Source organism: Dasypus novemcinctus, chromosome 29, assembly GCF_030445035.2.
Source record: "Dasypus novemcinctus isolate mDasNov1 chromosome 29, mDasNov1.1.hap2, whole genome shotgun sequence".
NCBI lineage: Eukaryota > Metazoa > Chordata > Mammalia > Cingulata > Dasypodidae > Dasypus > Dasypus novemcinctus.
The window spans coordinates 37281255-37303383 of record NC_080701.1 but is presented as its reverse complement, the minus strand read 5'-3'; positions in this window follow the sequence as shown (position 1 = coordinate 37303383).

The following is a 22129-nucleotide window of genomic DNA, read 5'->3' as shown; positions in this document are numbered from 1 at the left end:
TCAACCAAAATCATATTTATAAATGAGGAGTGTTAGTTATACTCTTCATAGTGTGTTACTGTCAATTGTATTCATTTCCATGCACTTTAAACAACCTTACTAAACACTCTACAGAGATTCAACATCAGCTCCCCTTTTCCAACCCACATTCTGTTCCCTAGTAATCTATACTCTAGAGTTAGCTCCATGAAATTACTCATCATATTGCGTTCTTATTAGTGAGACTATGCAGTATTTATCCTTTTGTGTCTGGCTAATTCCACTCAACAAAATGTCCTCAATGTTTATACGTGTTGTCATATGCATTACCAGTTCATTTCTTTTTACACCTGAATAATATTCCATCATATGTGTATATAATATTTTGCTTGCCCATTCAATGCTTAATGATCACTTGGGCTGCTTCCATATTTTAGTTATTGTGAGTAATGCCAATATGAACTTTGGTGTGGAAACATCTGCTCATGTCATTATCTTCAGTTTTTTGAATATTTTCCTAGTATCAGAATGGTAGGATCATCTGCAGTTCTTTATTTAGCATCCTGAGGAAATGGAAAACTGTCTTCCACAGAGGCCACCCCATTTTACATTTCTATCAACAGTGGGTAAATATTCCTACTTCTCCACATCCTCTCCAAGATTTGTAGTTTACTCATATTTGTTTTAATTTACATTTTTTAAAGAAAATTTATATTACATAAATTTTACATTGAAATTATAGGTAGATTTCCATATGCCGCAGTCTTTCACCCTTCCACCCTTTCTCCCATTAAGAGCAACTTTCATTAGTGAGGTATATTTGTTACAATTCATGAATTCAAATTGAAGAGTTGCTACTAAGTCCACTAGTTTACATTATAGTTTATACTTTGCACTGCACGGTTTTATGGGTTTTGGCAAAATGTACAATTGCCTGTATCCATCATTGCAATTTATTTCAGAACAATTCCAATGTTACATAAATATCCATATTACACCTTTTCTTCCCTCTTCCTCCCCTCAGAAACTCTGGTGACAACTTCTTTTATATCGTTGTTACAAGTACTTCCATTGTTAGAAAAATAATGTCTAGTTTAGTCCATAACTGTGTTCCATCCTTATTTTTGTTCATTCTTCAATCTTGAGGAGTTGGGGATGGTTAGGCCCACTCTGTTTCTGATTGAGAGGAGATCTTAATTCCATGGGTCAGATGGATGGAAAGGTCTTGCTTGCATTTGTAAATCCTCTGTTTTTACAAGATGAGCATTGTCCACCATTGTCCTTTTGTTAGTTGTCCTGGGCAAACCCAATGAACAGGAGAGTAGGTGCTACAACTCTACTGAGATTCAGGGATCAACCAAGATATGAACAGACTAAAGATGTACATCTCTGGGACATATATTTCATGATTAGTGTGCTAATTATAGGTTCAATTAAAAGGGCCTGAAGAGTCAAGTGAAAGGAAATTATAAATGAGTATAACTCTATTACTTTGGGATACATATATTCCAAAGTAGGGCCCACTGACAGATTGCCAAATTCCTGAGACTGCCTATAATGTCTAGAAGACTCTAGATCCCTCAGGAGTCCACCAGCTTAAGCCACTGTTTGCTGGGGCAGTCAATGAGACACGAATAAGCACAGCATCTGGCATGATCTCCTGACTCACTTTGAAATCTCATAGCCATAAAAACTCATTTGTATTTAATATTTCCCCCTTTAGTTCAAGGTCTTTTTCCAAATGCATTGCTAGTTCAAAATTCATAGTAGTCCCTCAGTGCCTGGGAGGTTTATCCTCCCTTGCTGGGGGAAGGTAGTGAGTTTATATGCTGAGTTTGACTTAGAGTGAGGCCACATTGGAGCAAAAAGGAGGCTTTCAGGAGGTAACTCTTAGGCAATATGTATTACTAGGCTAAGATTCAATTTCACAGGAACAAGGTTTATAAGTAAAACCATCAATGTCAAGGGCTTTGTGTATTGGTCTGTCCACTTTCATGAAGCATTATCCATGAAATCTAAGGATTTGTGCTGCTCTATTAGAAAACACAGCAGAACTTTCCAGAATGGGAATTAAATATTCTTCCAGTTATTGTGTGTGTCTCAACCCACCAAGGCAAAACAACATGACCACTTGAATATATTCATATTCCATAAAGGTATGCTACAGGTGCCCCTTTCCCAACACATTCTTCCATTATTACCCACACTGGTGATCCTCCCTTACCATGGTTGAGACCCTTCTGCAATCCAAAACCTCCCCCAAAACAAAGCTAAAAGATAAATAAAATCATTAAAAATGATAATAAAGAAATAAAATACTAAAATAAAAATAAATTTTCACTATTTTATTCAATCACTGTAAAGTATGTTTATTTTATATACGAAGGAAATTTCTTCTGTATGTTCCCTTCTGTATGTTTTCCTGTCTTTATTTTTTTAAAATCTTACATTAAAAAAATATGAGATACCCATATACCTCCCACCCCTTTCACCCGACTCCTCCCATATCAACAACTTCTTTCCTCATGATGGGACATTCATCGCATTTGGTGAATACATTTTTGAGCACTGCTGTACCACATAGATAATGGTTTGCATTGTAGTTAACATACTCCCCCAGTCCACCCAGTAGGCCATGGCAGGACATACAATACCCAGCATCTGTCCCTGCCATACCCAGGAGCTTTAAGTAAGAGAAAAGTCATGTAGAAAATATAGGGGATTTCTCTATATCCCACATCCTCAACTTCTCATATTTCCCCTATTAATAGCATCTTAGAAGAATATTGTACATTTCTTACAAATTTGTACAGATTCTGAAGCATTACTACTACCTTGTACAATGACTTACATTATGGTTTACATTTTGCTCCATACACATTTATAGTCTTTCATAAAATTCATAATGATTTGTATCAATCATTGCAAAATCATGCAGAACAATGTCACTGCTATATAAGTGCTCTGTTCTAACTTCTGTTCTTCCCTTCCATCTGCTCAGAATGTATAGTCTCCACTAAGTTTCAGTTTTTGAAGAATAATGTTCATAGTTATATGCATTAATCCAAAAGGCTTGATATATTGGTCTATTTTCTTCTATTAGGCATGCCCTATGTTCCCTAGACATTCTTGTCGTCTAATTGAGGACACAGCAGGACTCTCCACAATGGGAGTATAATGTTTCCTTGTTTAATTGTGTGGGTCTCCAGCTACTGAGACAACACCCCATGCCAAGATGAACACAATCAAATTCAATAGATGCATGCCCCAGGTGAGGCCTGTCTCAAATATCTGCCTATCCCCAACATCATACAACCATACCTTGCCATATTAGCCAAAAGAATATACAATTATAGTTTTTTCTTTTTTATGATATTTTTTAAAGAACATAGATCACACAAAATGTTACATTAAAAAATATGAAGTTCCCATATACCCCATTCTGCACAAACCCCCCTCTTTCCACATTGACAACTTCTTTCATTAGTGTGGTACATTCATTGCACTTGATGAGTACCTTTTGGAGCATTGCTACGCAACATGGGTTATAGTTTATGTTGTAGTTTACACTCTCTCCCTTTCCATTTATGAGTTATGACAGAGTATATAATGTTCTCCATCTGTCCTTCCAATATCATTCAGGATGAATTCAAGTCCCAAAAAATGTCCCAATATCACCTCTTTTCCCTTTCCCTGCATTCAGCAATTACTGTGGCTAGTGTCCACAACAATGATATAATTTCTTCCATTGCTAGAGTCACAATAATTCTATAGTAGAATACCAGTAACTCCACTCTAATCCATATTTTATTCCTCCATCCTGTGACCCTGGGGTAGTGATGTCCAGTCCACCTCTAAAGAGGGGCTTAGCTTCCACATTGTTGGTGGATGAATTTCTCCCCATGCAGCTGTAGACTCTCTTGGATCCTTTATGCGGTGGGTGACCATCCTCACCTCCCAATTATTTGTCTTGGGTAAGTCCAACAAACCAGAAAATAGGTCTTCTAACTATACTGAGACTCAGGCCCTAGCTGGCACATAGAAAATCCAGAGTTTCAAGTCTCCTGGGCATACACCAACACCAGAACCAACCAGAGGTTCAGTAAAAGTAACAGAAAAGGCTTCATCCCCACCCCCAAATCCGGTTAACCTATCTTCCAGAATCTAGCCTCGGACAGCTTGACTTGTTTAATTCATATCAGAAAGGTCATGTAGTATTTGTCCTTTAAAAGCCTGGCTTGCTTCACCCAACATAAGGTTGTCAAGAGTCATCCATGTTACCCCATATGTTATACTGAAATCCTTCCCACAGCTGAGTATTTTTGCGTTGTATGTATGTACCACTATTTGTTTATCCATTAATCTGTTGGTGGGCATTTGGGATGATTCCAACTTTTGGCAATAGTAAATAATGCCCCTAACATTTGTGTACATATATTGGTTTGTGTCCTTGTTTTTAGTTCTTCTGGGCATATACCCAGTGGTGGGATGGCTGGATCATATGGCAAATCTGTAACTTGTGTTTTGAGAAACCACCAAACTGTCCTCCACAATGGCTGGATCCTTCTACATTCCAACCAGCAGTGGATGAGGGTTCCCATTTCTCCACATCCTCACTAGCACTTGTAATCTTTTTTTTTTTTTAAAATAGCCACTGGTCTAATGTCTGTTAGATGGCATCTCATTGTAGTTCTGATTTGCATTTCCCTAATAGCTAGTTTTAGCAGTTTTTAGTAAATAGTAGTATTTCCTAAGAGTAGCCAATAGCTAGTAGTTAATAGCTAGTATTTTTGTGGTAGATTCTAATAGTAGCTAATACCTAGTATTTAATATCTAGTAGAATTGTGATAGCAAATAGCTATTAGTTTTGTTGTAGATTTTTCAGGGCTTTCTATGCATAGGATCATGTCATGTGTAAATAGTGATTTTTTTTTTTACTTTTTACTTTCCAATTTGGATGCTGTCTATTTCATTTTCTCTCCTAAGTGTTTAAGCAAATACTTCTAACACAATTTAAATAAGAGGAGTGCCAGTTGGCATCCTTGTCTTCTTGCAGATCTTAGAGGGAGAGTCTTCCACATTTCACAATTGAATATGATATGAGTTGTGGGTTTTTCATATATATACTTTATTATGTTGAGGAAATTGCCTTCAAATAAAATGTTATCAAGAAAGGATGCTGTATTTTGTCAAATGCTTTTTCTGAGTCAATAGAGGTGATCATACATTTTTTCCCTTTCATTCTGCTAATATAGTGTATTATAATACATTGATTTTCCTCTTTTGAATCATACTTTCCTACTAAGTATAAAACCTTTTTGATTATTCAGGAGGGGCAAGATGGCATCTGAGTGAGTGCACCCCATAATCTCTCCTGCAAAGAAGCAGCTGAGTAGGGTTGGAGTCCTGCTGGACCAGGCTGTTTCAGGTGCTTGCAGGGCAGGAGGTGTCTGGACGTTGATTTAGTGGGACAGTAACAGAGGAGATTCTTGCAAGAGGTAGAATTTTGGGTCCCTTTCATGGAGGTCAGGGTTATGGGCAGGACCCTTCCCCCTGGGACTGGCAGCCTGGTGGCAGTGATTCCTGAAGGCTTTGCTGTGCTGAGGAGTACCCAAGCCCTGAGTGGGCTGTTTCGGGGCTTGCAGTGTGGGAGGTGTCTGGAAGTCAATTTGGTGAGACAGTGATGGAGGAGACTCTTGTGAGAGGTGGAATTTTGGGTTTGTGACATGGAGTTCAGAGGTTCTGGGTGGAGCCCCTCACCCTACAGCTGGCAGTCAGGCTGTGGTGATCCCTGGCATCTTTGTTGTGTGGGATGTTCCCAAACCCTGAGTGGACTGTTTCAGGGGCTTGCAGGGCAGGAAGTGTCTGGATGTCAATTTGGTGAGACAGTGACAGAAGAGATTCTTGCAAGAGGTGGAACTTTTGGTTTCTGACACGGAGGTCAGAAGTTCTAGGTGGAACCCCTCCCCATAGGGCTGGTGACCCATCCACGGTGGGACCTGAAATCTTTGTAGTGCAGTGGCGCCCCCAGTGGGCTGTTTTGGGGGCTTGCAGGGCAGGAGGTATCTGGATGTCAATTTGTTGAGACAGTGACAGAAGAGATTCTTGTGAGAGGTGGAATTTTGGGTTTCTGACATGGAGGTCAGAGGGTGCAGGCGGGATCCCTTCCCCTAGGGCTGGCAGCCAGCTGCGGGGATCCCTGAAGTCTGTGTTGTGCTCTGGTGCTCCCAGGCCCCCTGTTAACTGGATGCATGGTTCCCAGGTCTGTGTCCCCTAAACCCTGGTGGCTTATGCTCCAGAGACTTACACACCTTGAATCTGTAATATCACAGACTTCCCATTCCTGAATTCACCATGCCCTGAGGTCCATCTGAGGTCCTTGATTACCCTAGCCCTCGGTGTTTGTGTTTGTTTTGTCTTGGTTGCTAATATTGCATTGTCTCCTGGTCTTTTCTCCTGTTTTATCACCCGAGGTCCTTTTTCATTTATTTAGTTTCTTTTCCTCTTTTTCTTTTTCTTGCTTGTTTCACCCCCCTTTTCCTTGCTCACCCCCATTTTCTCTTCTCTTTTTTTTCTTTTCTCTCTTTTTCTTCTTATTTTATTTTATTTTCTTTATATAATAGGTGTGGCAGGGAGCACTTCACACTTGCTGTGTTTCCTCAGCCTCCATTTCCTCTTTTCTGGGTGTATTGATTTTGGCCACCTACTCTATCCCCTTCCTCCCACATCTTTCTATCCTCCATCATCTACTGTTTCTCTAACATTCCACATCCCTTTCTTTGGCTCCCAAATTGTCTCGCTTTTATTTCTAATACCTTTGTTCTGTTTTCTGTCTTTTATCCACTATTGATATTATTGTCTTTCTTTTCTCTTTCCCTCTCTCATGAAAACAATGGCTTTTTAATTTATACTACATTCCTCCCCATATTCAGTTGACTGTCTCATTATAGGTACTCTACTTACTGCTATAACCCTACACAACTTACATGAGTTTAACACCCATTCTCCCAGATCTCACATTGTTGCTCTGTTAACATTTACTACCAGTACTACTTTATACACTTTCTTTTCTCACTCATTTTGCTTTCCCTGGCCCTAATATTTTCCTTCAAATTGAACTTAGTCAGCTACAAGAAAATAGAGTAAGAAGAACAAAGTGACAAACAGAAGTCATAACACTTACCCACGAACAAAAACTAATTAATCCCCGAGACTAGACAAGGAAGCTAAGGAACTGATTAAACCTGTCAAGATAAAATGATGATCAGACAGCAACAAAAAACTACAAACGAAACCAATAATCAGGAAAACATGGCTGAATCCAATGAACAAAATAAAAACCAGGAAGGGGAGCAGAACATTAGACAAGTAATTAAAGATCTCAAAACATATATTAGAGACCAACTTAATGAAGTAAAGGAAGAGATTAACAATATGAAGAAAACACCTGGAGAGGAAACTGCATACATATGCAAAAAGATAACAGATATGATGGTGTTGAACACCACAGGTCAAGAAATCAAAACTACACTCTCAGCAAATAGCAGGAGATTAGAAGAGGCAGAGGAGAGAATTAGTGATGTGGAAGACAGTACATCTGAAATCAAACAGATAGTAGAACTGATCCATAAAAAGATAGAAAAAATCCAGCTGAGACTTAGGGACCTGAATGACAATGTAAAAAGCACAAACATACATATTATAGGCATACCAGAAGAAGAAGAGAAGGGAAAGGGAACAAAAGGGGAGTTGGAGGAAATAATGGCTGACAACTTCCCAAATCTACTGAGGGAGATGGATGTACATGTCCAGGAAGCATAACACAACCAAGCACCATAGATTCCAACAGACCTACCCCAAGACATATACTTGTCAAATTATCCAATGCTCAAGACAAAGATAACATTCTAAAATCAGCAAGAGAAAAGAAAACCATCACATACAAGGGAGGTTCCATAAGATTAAGTGCTGATTTCTCATCTGAAACCATGGAGGCAAGAAGGCAGTGGTATGATATAATCAAGGTACTAAAAGAAAAAAATTTCCAACCAAGAACACTCTACTCAGCTAAACTAGCATTCAAAAATGATGGAGAGTTCAAAATATTCACAGATAAACAGAAATTGAAAGAGTATGCCAACACATACCCTGCCCTTCAAGAAATACTAAAGGGAGTTCTGCAGGAAGAAAGGGAAAAACAGGAGAAGTAGAGTTGTAGGAGAGTGTAAGAGCAACAAAAAAGACAAAAAAGAGAAGGATAAAAACAAACAAAATATGGCAAACACAAGTCCAAACAAAATATGGCTAACATAAATAATTCCTTGAAATTAATAACACTGAATATCAATGGTTTAAACTCACATGTCAAAAGATTCAGACAGAGAGATTTAATAAGGAAATATGACCCATCTATATGCTGTCTACAAGAAACACATCTTAAACCCAGGGATTCATGGAGGTTGAAAGTGAATGTCTGGAAAACAATCTTACAAGCAAACAATAACCAAAAAAAGGCAAGAGTAGCTATATTATTATCAGGGAAAATAGACTTTAAATGTGAAACATTTGTGAGAGACAAAGAAGGATACTAATATTAGTGAAAGGGATAATCTTTCAAGAAGAAAGAAAAATCATAAATATTTATGCTCCTAACAAGGGCACCTCCAAATACATGAGGCAAACACTGGAAAAACTAAGTGAAATAATAGATGCCCCTACAATTACAGTGGGAGATTTTAATACACCACTATCAACTTTGGACAGAACATCTCAAAAGAGAATCAATAAAGAAACAAAAACTTTTAACAGTATATTAGAGGAGCTGGATCTAATAGACATATACAGATCATTACACTGGAATACAGCAGGATATACATTTTTCTCAAGTGCACATTGAACATTCTCCAAGACATACCATATGCTAGGCCACAAAGAAAGGCTCAGTGAATTCAGAAAGATTGAAATCATACAAAATAATATCTCTGACCACAGTGGAGTGAAACTGGAAATCTGCAAGGGCCAGAGGCTCAGATTTCACACCAAGATATGGAAATTAAACAGCACACTCTTTGAAAAACTGGGTCAAAGAGGAAATCTCAAAAGAAATTAATAACTACCTTGAAACTAATGAAAATGATAACACAACATACGAAAACTTATGGGATGCAGCAAAAGTAGTACTGAGAGGGAATTGTTGGCCATAAATTCACACATCAAATAAGAAGAAAGAGCAAAAATTGAATAACTAACTGCACATTTGGAGGAATTAGTAAAAAACAACAAAGTAAACCCACAGGAAGAAGAAAGAAAGAAATAACAAAGATAAGAGCAGAACTAAATGAAATAGAAAATAGAAAGCACTTGAAAAGATAAAACCAAGAGCTGGTTCTTTGAGAAGATCATTAAAATTGACAAACCCTTAGCAAGACTAATAAAAAAAGAGAGAAGATGCAAATGCACAAAACAAGAAATGAGAAAGGTGATATCACCAATGATCCCACAGAAATAAAGACTATCATAAGCGGATACATCGAAAAACTATATTCCAACAAAAATAACAATTCAGAGGAAATGGACAAATTCCTAGAAACACATAAGCAGCCTAAATTGATGAAAGAAGAAATTGATGATCTCAACAAACCAATCACAAGTAAAGAGATAGAATCAGTCATTAAAAACCTCCCAACTAAGAGCCCAGGGCCAGATGTCTTCACAGGTGAATTCTACAAAACATTCCAGAAAGAAATAGCATGAATCCTGCTGAAACTCTTCCAAAAAATCGAAACAGAAGGAACATTACCTAACTCACTCTATGATGCCAACATTACCCTAGAACCAAAGCCAAACAAAGACATCACAAGAAAGAAAAATTACAGACCAATTTCTCTAATGAACCTAGATTCAAAAAATCCTCAACAAAATACTTGCTAACCATATTCAACAACACATTAAACAAATTATACACCATGACCAAGTGGGATTCGTTCCGAGTATGCAAGGATGATTCAACATAAGAAAATCAAACAATGTATACACCATATAAACTGATTGAAGGAAAAAAATCACATGATTATATCTATAGATGCAGAAAAAGCATATGACAAAATACAGCATCCTTTCTTAATAAAAGCACTCCAAAAAATAGGAATACAAGGAAATTTTCTGAAAACGACAAAGAGTATATATGAAAAAACCAACATCATTTACAACCAACAGCAATTACAATGGTGAAGTCCTAAAATTCTTCCCTCTAAGATAAGGAACAAGACAAGGATGCCCACTCTCACCTCTTCTATTCAATGTTGTCTTAGAAGTACTTGCTCGAGCGCTGAAGCAAGAACCAGATATAAAAGGCATTCAAATTGGAAAGGAAGAAGTCAAAATTTCATTATTTGCAGATGACATGATCCTATACATAGAAAACCCTGAGAGGTCTACAACAAAGCTTCCAGAACTAAAAAATGAGTTTAGTAAAGTCTCAGGTTATAATATCAACATGCAAAAATCAGTAGCATTTCTGTACACCAATAATGAGCAACATCAGAAGGAAATCAAGAAACAAATACCATTTAAAATAGTCAATAAAAAAAATCAAATACCTAGGAATAAATTTAACTAAAGATGTAAAAAACTTATACACAGAGAACTACACAAGACTGTTCCAGGAAATCAAAGAAGACTTAAATAAATGGAGGAATATCCCCTATTCATGGATAGGAAGACTAAATATTATTAAGATGTTTATCCTACCAAAATTTATCTACATATTCAATGTAATCCCAATAAAAATCAACACATCATTCTTTAAGGAACTAGAAAAACTACCTATGAAATCTATTTGGAAAGGAAAGAGGCTCTGAATAGCCAAAGACACATTGAAAAAGAAAAACAAAATTGGAGGAATCACACTACCTGACTTCAAATATATTACAAAGTGACAGTGGTGAAAACAGCACGCTATTGGCACAAGGAGAGACATACAGACCAATGGAACCGAATTGAGAATTCTGATATAAAATCTCATATATATATTCATATAATACTTGATAAAGCCACCAAACCCTCTCAACTGGGAGTGAATGGCCTATTCAACAACTGGTGCCTAGAGAACTGGATATCCATATGTAAAAGAATGAAAGAGGATTACCATCTCACACCTTATACAAAAATCAACTCAAGATGGATTAAAGACCTAAATATAAGAGCCAAGACCATAAAGACTTTGGAAAGCAGTGTAGGGAAACATATACAAGATCTTGTAATAGGAAATGGCTTCATGAACTTCACACCAAAAGCACAAGCAGCAAAAGAACAAATAGATAAATGGGACTTCCTCAAAATTAAACCCTTCTGCACCTCAAATGAGTTTGTCAAGGAAGTGAAAAGAGAGCCTACACAATGGGAGAAAATATTTGGTAACCATATACCTGATAGGAGTCTTATAACCTGCATATATAAAGAACTCCTATATCTTGAAAATTAAAAGATAAAATCCTATTTTAAAAATGGGAAAAAGATTTAAACAGACACTTCTCCAAAGAAGAAATACAGATGGCTAAGAAGCACATGAAAAAATGCTCCAAATCTCTAGCTATCAGGGAAATTCAAATCAAAACTACAATGAGATACCATCTTACTCCCAAAAGATTGGCAGCTATGAGAAAAACAGAAGACTACAAATACTGGAGCGGATGTGGAGGAGTGGGAACACTCATCAAGTGCTGGTGGGAATGCAGAAGGATCCAGTCATTCTGGAGGACAGTTTGGGGGTTTCCCAAAAAACTAGCCATAGATTTGCCATATGACCCAGCAATTCCACTGCTGGGTATATACCTAGGAAAACTGAAAACAAGGACACAAACTAATATATGCACACCAATATTCATAGCAGCACTCTTCAATATTGCCAAAAGTTGGAATCAACGCAAATGCCCGTCAACAGATGAATGGATAAAGAAAATGTGGTATAGACATTCAATGGAATACTACTCAGCTTTAAGAACGAATACACTACAAACACACGTGATAACATGGATGAATCTTGAGAACCTTATGTTGAGTGAAACAACCCAGGCATTGAAGGACAAATACTACATGACCTCAATGATATGAAATAAGCAAACCAAGCTGCCTCAGAGAGCTAGAGACTAGATGATAGGCTTAAAGGAAATTGGGGGGTAGAGGAAGGATGTAAGCTGACACCTATATGGGTGAAATCTATGATAAGCTGGAGGTAAGTATTTGTACAAGGTAGGGATAAAATGGGGACATAGGGTTACCTTTGGGTGGGGCTTTATGGGCTTGAGGGGACCTAGGGATGGGAGGATGGGTAATATTGCCCAAGAAATTGGGGGGAGGTTGGGGCAACTTATGAACAGAGTAGATTGTCAGGTATTCAGTTGAGAGTATAATATTGAAAGAACTTTTTCAAAAATATAATGAGGAAGGTTACCTGCTTAAGATGCTTAAAGGGGATAATCTGATGCAGGACAGGCTCCTAGGGAATATGTGAGTGCTCATTTTTCCATAGTGGGTTATATCATTGCATAGAGACCCATAAAATGATATTGAAGGTATACCCATATCCTGGGGAGGACTGATGCCATCAAATAGAGGGAACTGTATCTCTCAAGAGAAATGGTGGCTCCCAGTGCATTAGGGCAGTTGAGCTTGTCAAGCCCTCAACACTGTTGCAAGTATCTCTGAACATGGCCCTTCAAGCAATGAAGATTGACTGTCACAGTGGGCTCTAAGGGGAGGGGGAAAGAGGTATTGAATAGATGGAACCAATGTAACTGTGTGGGCAATAGAAGTGTTCCACAAGAGTATAAAAGGATTGATATAAGACATATTAAATTACATAAAAAATATATAGGGTCTGATAGGCTAAAATGTAAATCATAATGTAAAATATAAGATAACTAAAAAGTTAGAAAATTGTATAGTCTAAAATATAAACCACAATGTAAACCCAAATGTTACCTTGTTTGAAAGCTATTGCTTCAATAACTATACATCAGTCAGTAAATATAGTATTAATATGTAAAAAGAGTATTGCTGTGGAAGGGAAAAGGTTTTATGTTGGATATGTGGGAGTACTGTATATTTTATATATGAATTACTGTGATTTAAAACTTTTATGAAGATAAGCTTAAGCATTAGAAAAAGAAAAGAAAAAGAGCACATAGACACTGAGGAAAAGACGGAAGTAGTTGCCCTGCCAATTTGCATACAGGGCAACACTTATTGCAGTGATGGAAGGCAAAACATCAAAAAGAAAGCTTTTGCATTCTTAATTTTTCAATACCCCAATTTATTTTTCCCTTTAAATTTTCTAAATAAATATGTATTCTATATCTAACCTTTAAACTCATCGCTATATTTTACTATTGAGGGAACCTGACAATATATTGAGCTTCACTTTTCAGGAAGTTTTGGATCACAGAGACGTTCAACAAAGGCAGTGGAGGAATACTGGTGTGGGATGTTATTGACAGGGGACACATGGTTGGCAAGGAGTTCTCCAGGGCATATATCCAGGGTACATAAATATGTTTGGATAGTTTCTTAGTGGATACAATTAAAAACAACTGAGGGAGTGCTGAGTTCCTAGCCAGGGGAGCTCTATCACAGTCCTTAAAGGAAGAGCAACAATCCCCCACATGCAACAGCAAAAACCAAAAAAGAAGGAAGGTCCAACAATGAGCCCTTGATACTAATGACTATGCCTGTGAGCCTGTGCACTTGAAATAAGAACAAGGCCTACAGCAGAAGGGTGCCTAAGAGTTACCTATTGAGAGCCTCTGTGTTGCTCAGATGTGGCCAGTCTTGAAGCCAAACTCAGCATGTAAATGTGTTGCCTTCCCCCAAGTGTGGGACATGACTCCCAGGGATGAGGCTCCCTGGAGCAGAGGGATTACTACCAAGTACCAGCTGATGATGTAACTAGAAAAGGAACTTGAATAAAAGGGTCAACTTGGACCAGCAGAATATCTCAATCTACATATAATACGAGGAGTTAAAAATGCTTTGAGACCTGAATAAAAGAGGCAAATGGAAAGGACAAATGAGTTTATATGTGTATGAGTGTCCAAAAATAGCTGGGAGGTTTTCAGAGGAGTTGCACTTATGCACACCTCAGCAGAGTCCCAGAGACAGATAAAGTAGATACAACCATGGATATTGGTTCTTCTGAGGGCTACAGAGACCCACGGATTCTAAGGTGATGGCAGATCAAATTCGGTGACAAGTCAGTATGCCCTACTTTGGAGTTTGTGTTTCTGTGTGATGGAGCCAGACTCAGATGTGATCTTTGTTCACAAGCCTCTCCTGTTACATTTTCTGGAACTGTAGTTGCTGCTGGGGTTTAATATATAGCCAGGGGACCTGAATCTCTGAACTGACCATGTGATAGCCAGGCCCTGAGCCTCAACAGACTTCAGCTCCTACAGTCTGGTTTATTGAACTTACCCCACTCAGCTAACATGGAGTTGAAGAAGGTCAACCACTACACCAGGGAGGAGCCAAGAGTGCCTACAGCTGAAAGCAGGAGAATTGCATCCAGCATCCATGTGGAATCTAAGACCCCTCTTAATATAGAAGTGGAGTGGACACAACCATTCCAATATCCAGAGGATGGAGGAATAGAGTATGGATTAGAGTGGACTTACTGATATTCTGTTCATGAACTATTGTGATTAGTAATCGAAGAAAACGTGGCATTGGTGTGGAGAAAGTGGCCATGGTGGCTGCTGGGGGTAGGGAATGGGAGGAAGAGATGAGATGCAGGGGTGTTTTTGGGACTTGAACTTGTCCTGGGTGGTGCTGCAGGGACAGTTACCAGACATTGTATGTCCCCCATGGCTCACTGGTTGGAACATGGGAGAGTGTGGGCTATGATGTGGACCATTGACCATGAGGTGCAGCGGTGCTCAGAGATGTATTCACAAAATGTAATGAATGTCTCATGATGATGGAGGAGATTGTTGTTATTGGGGGAGGAGTGGGGTGCAGGGGTGGGGGCATATGGGGACCTCATATTTTTTGAATGTTATATTAAAAAAACAAATAAAGACAAAAAATTTTAAAAAAAGAACATTCCCAATGTAGTAATATCAACCACAGACCTATAAATTCCCAGCATTCACCTTTTCCTTCCTCCAGCCTTCCATCTAGGTACATGGATAGACCAACCTATACACCCTTATGCTGCTTCCAACACCACCAAACTCACTCACATTCCTGCACAGCCATCACCCACACTTGGTTCTTAAAAAATAGTTATGAATGAATGTGTATATATTATGTTTTTGACATTATCGATATTGTTGTGAATTTGTAAACATTCTGATCACTAGTAGTTCAATTAAGGTTGACTGGTATTCTCATTGTTCCTTCCTAGACATATTATTTTATTTGATAAACATAAATGATAGTGACCTGAACATAGTGTCACAGTAAATAAAAAGGCAGTACTAGGTAAGGAAAAACATTTGTCTGGGGTACTTTTGAGAAGGGCAAGTGTGCAAGATAAGAACATAGTCCAAGGATTTGCATAGTGGAAGCCTAGTTTCTCCTTGGTTGTTTTCTTAGTTTGTCACAAGGCTGCAATGCAAAGTACCAAAAAAGGCCTTGGCCTATATAGCGGGGATTTTATTTATGGTAAAAGCGTAGTGTTCCAAGACCATGAAATGTCAAAATCAAGACACCATCAGAGATGCTTTCTCACTAAAGACAGCTATTGCTGATCTTAGCATCCTGTCACAAGGTGAAGATGGCTGCTCATCTCTGCCCTCCCCTCCAGAATCTACCATCTCCTTGTATTCAGTTGTTGGAAGTGAGGCATAAAGCTTGTCTGGTCCAAGGCCTCCTCTATCAGTTTTGTTTCTATGCTTTCTTTCCCATTTCAGCTGTGAGTTTTCAGGCATGTCTCATCTCTCCCTGGGCCTTGGTTCCTTAAACTTTTTGGGGTTACTGTTTTCCTGCAGATCTCTCTCACACATGTCAGTATCAATATAATAAAGCAGCTTGCTTTTCCTCTGTCTCTTTCTCTGTTTCTCTGTTTATATGATACCCAAGAAATGTGTAAACACATACTTTGCTCTTTTATCCAATGATCTCACTTTGAAGAATCTCTACCAAAAATACAATGGAAAAATTACAAAATGCTATATTTCTTAAACTATTACTGTAGCATTATTTGAGATTGGAAAAACCATAAACAACTCAAAAGTTCTTCACTAATCATGGTGCATCTATGATATAGATAATTAGACAATCAGACAAAGGAATTAGGCACATGTTTGCAATGGAGAGATCTCCAAGATTTATTGCTAAATAAAACCAAAGAAGATGAATAGATATGTCTAAAGAATATTATTGCTTATCTAATAATTTCATACTATGAATATGTATTTATACATGTTCTTAAAGAATGCAAACACCTTAAAATAAAATATGATTACCTATTAGGAAGAGATTAAATGGGGTGATGAATGATAGGTTTTGATTAATACAACATTTTTTTAAGATTTTATCTTGGAACCATGAAAATTTTTTATACAGATATATAACTCTATTAAATTAAAGAAAAAATAAAAGCAAAATGAAAGAAGTAAATCTAAGCTTATTGTCAGCAAAACCCATTGAAAGAGTATTATTGAAGATTTTAAAAAGATTTTGGAAGGTAAATTTCTATTGGAATATACCCCAAGTACTAAAACAACTCAAATGAAATCTTACAATTTTCATCAACAGAATTGTTAATAATGATAACAATGGTATTGCTTTTTGGAGTCTATATATATATATTATACAACTTAGGATAAAATTAAAATAATTGTGCTAATGCTGTTAGATATGAATAACAGATAAAAAATGTAAAATGCAAAATGAAATTTAAGTCATATTTAAGTAAATACCTTATTCAATAAAGAAGCATGAATTCAGGGTATATTTTATCTTAGAAAAATATGTATTTCTAATGTATACACTGAAAAGACCTAACTGCAAAGATAAATAAAGTACCTATGAGAATTCCTAGCACCTATGTTGTGGTTCCTAAATAGTATTTCCCAATGCTTATGATTAGGGGCAATAAATGGAAGCAAAACTTCTTAGTCTGGGGCAATAAATATAAAGAAAACCCAAGATTTGTTATGGAGTAGGGAAACTATCAAAGAATACATTGGATTAGGTCAAAAGCACTTAGGAGACAATCTGAAAAGATTCCATCGGGCAAAGGTAAGACAATTTGAGAATTAATATGGATGATAATTGCTGTAAATTGAAACATGGCAAATTGTTTAAATCCAATAGGTCATTGTTAGAACAAAACATGCATACACAACAAATATTTACATACATATATATGTACATTCATAACAAAATGAGGAAAAAAATCATACTTAAAAATAACAGTCCAAATTTATGCAATTAGACATATGGTCATAGCTGATATTTATAACTACCTTCTTCCACAACCCATTCCACATTCCTTTGACTCTCAGCGAGCACCTCAGCTGGTTGTGGCCCTTTGCCTGGTGGCGTTCACCTTTATTCTTGAAGGGTCTGGGCCATTAAGAGTCCTGCCTGTATCGTGTTGCTGCAATTTTCCATTGACTTTTTTGTTTTTAAGAATGAAAGCTTTAATACAAGAGAAGGTGTGAATATAGCAATTATTTATCTTTTACAGAGTAATATTTAAAAACTATATAACTTTTTATTTGTATCCTTTATTTTAGCAAATTTTTATTGTCTTTTTTAAAGATACATATATCACACAAAATGTTACATTAAAAAGTATAGAGGTTCCCATATGCCCTACTCCCCATCCCTTCCCACTCCTCCCACATCAATAACCTCTTTCATCAGTGTGGCACATTCATTGCCTTAGGTGAATACAGTCTAAATGTAAAGCATAATGTAAACAAAAATTTAGAAATGCATACAGTATAAAATATAAACCATAATGTGAACCATATGGTTAGTAGCTATGTTTCAATATCTGTACATCAGCTGTAGCAAATATAACATCCACATGTAAAATGATCCTTGCTGGGGAAGGGGAAAAGGGTTTGATATTGGGTATACGGGAGTCCCTTATATTGTATATGTGACTTTACTGTGATCCAAAATACTTTTTGAAGACAAAATTTTAAAAAAAGGATGTAGACACTGTGGAAGGAATGTAAGAGATTGCCTTGTCACTGTACATACTGGGCAATACCTATTACAGTGATGAAAGGCAAAACATCAAAAACAAAGTGTTGTGATCTTTTTCATTTTTAATACCACAAATTATGTTTATTTTGGTTTTTCTAAATTATTTTATATTCTATTTCTAAACCTTTAAACCTATCTTTACTATTTCATTTTCCTACTAATTGAATTTGGCAATATGTTAGATTTCATTTTTGAAGAAGTTTTGGATCACAGAGGGGTTCAACTATGACAGGGGAGGAGCACCGTTGTGGGGTGTCATTGATAGGGGACAAATTGGAGGGAGGAAGGTCTCCAGGACATGTATATAGGATATGTAAATATGTTCAGATGTTTTTATGGATTATCATAGTAGGTAGAGTCACACATGACAACTAATCGAGTGCTGAGTTCCCAGCCAGGGGAGATGTGCTGCATTCCCCCAATGGAACAGCAACAATCAGCAAAATGTAAGGACACAGAAGAGTGAAGAAAGATGGTCCAATGATGGGACCCTGATACTGATGACTATGCTTATGGGCCTGGGTCCTTGAAATTCCAACTAGATCTAGAGCTGGAGGGTCCCTAAGAGTTACCTCCTGAGAGTCTGCATGTTGCTCAAATGTGGCCACTCTCTAAGCATATCTCAGCATGTAAATGCATTATCTTCCCCCAGTGTGGGACATGACTCCCAGGAATGAGCCTCCCTGGTGCTGAGGGATTACTACCAATCACCAGCTGATGATGCAACTAGAAAAAGTCCTTGAATAAAAGGGGAAAATGGTAAAGAGAAATTAGATAGTATGGTTAAGAGACTTCAAAATGAGTTAGGATGCCACTGAAGGGGTCATGCTTATGCATGTCTCAGCAGGATCCCAGGCACAGCCAAAGTAGATACTACCACAGGCACTGGTATTCCTGAAGTCTACAGAGACACATAAGTTCTATGATCATGGTAAATCATTCTGTAATTCAGTGTCTTGCCAGTGAGCCCTACTTTGGAATTTGTGCTCCTGAAAGTGATGGAGTTGGTCTCAGATGTGACCTCTCCACACATGCCTCTTCTGTCAGTTTTACTGAACCTGTGGTTGGCACTGGGGTTGGTGTATGTTGAGGAGACTTGAATCTCTGGACTGTCCATGTGCTGGCTGTGCACTGAGCCTCTGAAGAGTTGCAACACCTACTCTCTGATTCATTGGATTTACCAAGGTCAGCTAATAGGGAGGTGAGGATGGTCAACCACCACACCAGGGAACCGCAAGGGTCTATAACTGCAAGTAGGAGAATTGCATCCATCAGCCATGTGGGATCTAAGACTCCTCTCAATTTAAAGATGAAATGGACATCACCATCCCAAGGTCCATAGAAAGGAGGAATAAAATATGGATTGGAGTGGACTTACTGGTATTCTACTATAGAACTGTTGTGATTCTGGTAATGGATGAAATTGTATCATTCATGTGGAGACAGTGGCCATGAGAGTTGCTGAGGGCAGGGAGGGGAAGAAGAGTTGTGACATGGGGGCATTTTTGAGACTTGGAGTTGTCCCCTGCAGGAACAGATGCAGGGCATTATATATCCTGCCATAACCCACTGAATGGACTGGGGGAGAATGTAAACCATAATGTAAACTGTAATCCATGCAGTGTAGCAGTGCTCCAAAATGTATGCATTGACTTTAATCACAGATTATGGCAGTACTAAGAGATACCCTAAGGGATCTCCTGCATTTTAGACAAACTTTTCCTTTTCTCCCTTGTATAGTAGCAGTCCTATTTCCCCATCAGAATCAGAATCAGTTACCCCAGCCAGTGCAGTAACTCCCTTTATTGTATGTTTACTCACAGGCAAAGAAAACACAAAATGACCAGGTTCCAGCCTTAATTTCCAGTTCAAATGGAATAATTGATTTTTTCTCCTAATGGAAACATTCCTCCATTGGAATGAAGATATCGAAACCAGCAAAACATAATGTTGGAAGGAAAGGAAGCATAAATGTTACTTGTGTATAGCAAGAAGTGATGCCACTCCCGTTTCCACAGCTGTTGGATAAAATATAATATATATTTTATGCTGATACAGATAGAGCCTATACTGCCTCCTATAAAACACTACCACCTAGTTGACATCATAATTGAATCAGCCAAAGGTCATTCCACCTTTATATCAATCCAGCTGCTTCTAGATGATAGAGAACATGGTAAGACCAACGGATTTCATAAGCCTGGGTCCACTGTCACAATTCACCTGCTATGAAGTGAGTTCTTTGGTCAGAAAAATTATTGTGTGGAAATCCATGTTGGTGGATACAAAATTCTGATGGTAGTTTTGGCTGACACTTTGAAAGCCGGAAAAGCAAATTCATATCCAAAGTAAGTCTTGTGAAATTGAAATGATAAATGATTTTACTAATCATTTTGATTTGTTTGAGCTTCTATTTTATCTAAGGAACTATAAAGAAGAAATATTTTAACTGAAGCAAGCTGACATACAAATAATCCTTTGCAGTAATGATAAAACCCCCTGTCCCAGCCTGAGAGGAAGAATTGTAACAAAGAGTTCAGTCTGACACCAGTAAGTCCTATTGATCTTCACCATATAACCACAACCTTATGTCAACATTCTCCTTGCTAATTAATGAACTGGGCCTCAAGGACATCCTGCTCAAAGAGCTCCATAACCTTGTATTGCACTGAAAGCACAGAAAGTACAGAAAGCACATACCAAGAATAAACCATGCCTCCCTTAACCTTCCCCACTGCCCCATACCTTCCCTTTTACTCAAGCAGCCATATAAGCTGCTCCCCCAACTCAACCTTTTGAGTGGGAACCTCTTTTGGAGCTTCTCCTGAATTAATACCACTTTAGTTAGATAAACTTATTCTGCACCATCATCACCCCCTTTAAAATCTGTTTTATTTTCAGCACAACAGTCACTATTCCAGTAAGAACAAAATGCTGTGCCTTCCATGATGACTGAATCAATGTAATCAACCTAACACCACCTTGGGTGATCACTTCAGGGAATGGTGACATACTGGAGATTCAGTGTTTGTCTATGCTACTGGCAGATTGGGCATACAGCAGTGGCTGTAGCCAGCAGGTCTTTCTTGGTGAGTGTAAGTTCATGTTTCTAAGCTCATGCATAATATCCCTCTTTAACACCATGGCCACTTTGCTCATAAGCCCATTAGACAATGAGAATAGTGGCTGGGGAAAGAGTCTGGTGTCCTTGGAACAGGTTATCCTCTCATTTGGTTATTAAAATCTTCCTCTGCTTAGGTCACTGTATGGTGAGGATTCACATGAGACAGTAGTATCTCCATATTTTTCACCCAATTCAGAAAGATCTATCCACTTATCTCTCCCACACACACAAAAAAACTTGTCACTAATTTTCCAATCATGATCTTCCCAAGTCCTAGACCATCCAGTCAAACCATTGGACAGTGCATATGAACTGCTATGCAATCTATCCTCTGGCCATTTCTCTTTTTATGCAAAATTAACAACCAGGTAGATTGCTTGAAGTTCTGCCCAATAAGAGAAATTCTTTCCATTACTGTCTTTCAGGACTGGCCCAGAAAGGGTCTATAGTACAGCAGCTATTCACTTTCAAGTGGTGTCTATATATCATAGAGGAGCCTCTGTAAACCAGACATGTGATTTCTCTTCCTCAGTCAGCTGGTGATAGGGACCTTTCATGAGGCCCCAGGTGTGAACTTGGAAAGAGAAGGTAATGTGATTAGAGTAGTGGCCATGAGAATTTGGTCCATTTCATGTGACTTATGCCTTCAGGACCTGAGTGAGCTCAATCTCATATATACAACTTCCACATGGTGATGGAGTCTTGTTGTGAATGCACAAAATTATGGCTTGGTTAGTCAAATAATACCCAGTGAATGATGGGCAGCTCAATTCTCATGAGGCCAATGGTTATCATTCAGTCTCC